Raw genomic sequence first — 2,272 nt, forward strand, 5'->3', positions numbered from 1 at the left:
CAAACTTTTATAATTGCCATTAGTTCCAGGAGTATTTGTATAGATTTTTTTTTCAGATTCTCTACATAGACAATTGTGTCATCTGTGAACAAATAATTTTTTTCTTCACAATCAGTATAAATGTATTTCCTTTTCTCATCTCATTGAATTAGCTAGAACTTTCATTAATGATGTTGATAACCAATGGTGAGAAGAGAGATCATTAACTTTTCCTGATCTTAGCAGGAAAGTTTTGAGTTTCTTACCATTAAATATGATGTTAACTGTAGGTTTTTCATAGATGTTCCTTATCAAGTTGAGGAAGTTCCCTTCTATTCCAACTTTGCTGAGTGTTGTTGTTGTTGTTATCATGAATGGGGCTTGGATTTCGTCAAGTGGGTTTTTTTGGTTTTTTTTTTTTGCATCTATTGATATGATCATGTGATTTTTCTTCTTTAGCCTGTTTGTGTGATAGACTACTTTAATTGATTTTTGAATGTTGAATAAGCCTTGCCTGCCTGGGATAAATCGCACTTGGTTGTGATGTATAATTTTTTATACATTGTTGGATTTGATATGCTAATATTTATTGAGAATTTTTGCATCTGTGTTCATGAGAGATACTGGTCTGTGTTTTCTTTTCTTACAATGTCTTTGTCTGATTTTGGCATTAAGGTAATGCTGGCCTCATAGAATTAGTTGGGAAATAGTCCTTGGTTTCTATCTTCTAGGAGAGATTGTACAGAATTGGTATAATTTCTTCCTTAAATGTTTGGCAGAACTTACCAGTGAACCCCTGTGGCCTTCATTTTGGAAGGTTACTATTGATTTGATTTCTTTAATTGATATACGCCTATTCAGATTATCAATTACTTATGTGAGTTTTGGCAGATTGTGTCTTTCAAGGAAATGGTCCATTTCATTTAGGTTACCAAATGTATTCTTTTAATGTCCATTCTCTATTGATGTCCCCTCTTGCATTTCTGATATTGGCAATTTATGTTCTCTCTCTTTTTGTCTTAATTGCTCTGGCTGGAAGCATACTGATTTTATTGATATTTTTCAAAAACCCAACTTTTGGTTTTATTTTCTCTTCTGATCTCCTATTTTCAATCTCATTGATTTCTGCTCTATCTAGTACTTATTTATTTTCTTCTGCTTACTTTGAATTGCTCTTCTCTTTCTAGTTTCCTAAGATCAACAACCTAAGGTGAGGTTGTTGGTGTTATACTTTTTCCTTCTCTAATACATGCATTCAATACCATTCATTTCCCTCTTATCACTGCTTTTGCAGCTTCCCACAAATTTTGATAGTTTGTATTTTCATTTTCTTTGAAATATGCTTGTATTTCTATTGAGATTTCTTCTCAATTTCTTTATGTTATTTAGAAGTGTTTTGCCTAATTTCCAAATATTTAGCCATTTTCCAACTATCTTTGTGTTACTGATTTCTAGTTTAATTCCACTGTGATCTGAGAGCTATCATTTATATTATTTTAAATGTATAAAAGTCTGTTTTATGGCCCAGATTGTGGTCTATTTTGAAGAATGTTTAATGCTGAAATAAAGAGGATTGACTGAAGGTTTATCTTAGAAGCTACACATATCATTTTCCTAATCACCCTTCTCCTAACTGGAAAAAGTCAGAAAATTATTCTCTGAGTATGACAATGCATTGGTAGGTCACAAGGCATGACTTTGGACAGAACTATGGGACCATCCCCAGTAGGATGAAGTGGGTGTATGTTCTGTTCTCATTCAGTTCTCGGAATACTGGCCACAAGGCCATTATCCTCTGTGCAGGAAGTCGGTGGTCTTCTCTGTGTCCTCTGAACACCTAGAAGGAGAGACTTGAAAATATTGATATCAAGATTCTCCAACCAGAAAACCAAGCCAGATTACAATGAAGCTTCACCACACACTCAGAGCTTCCAGTCAGCATTTCAGTGTTTAGCTCTCAAGTATGAACCCCTGAAGAATAATGAGAACCTGAAGAAAGCTTCTAACTTGGAAGATGCAGACAAAACAGACGTGTCTGTGTGACAAAAAAGCAACCTAAATAAGAGATTGTGTGAAGAGAAGAAATTTCCCACAAACTATCACTAATATTTTCAAAATGATAAGAAAAGATCTTGCAAAAAAAAAAAAAAAGAAAGAAAAGATCTTGCAACCTTGAAATAAGAACAAGGATGAAACTATATTTAAAAAATTCAGAGAATATAAGAAAGCTCTTTGGAAGTAAAAAAAAATAAGAATTATAGCAAAAATCTGAAACTCAGTAGAAAGTTCGAAC

The sequence above is a fragment of the Crocuta crocuta genome, unplaced genomic scaffold (assembly GCF_008692635.1).
Source record: "Crocuta crocuta isolate KB4526 unplaced genomic scaffold, BGI_CrCroc_1.0 scaffold258, whole genome shotgun sequence".
In the NCBI taxonomy this organism is placed as follows: Eukaryota; Metazoa; Chordata; class Mammalia; order Carnivora; family Hyaenidae; genus Crocuta; species Crocuta crocuta.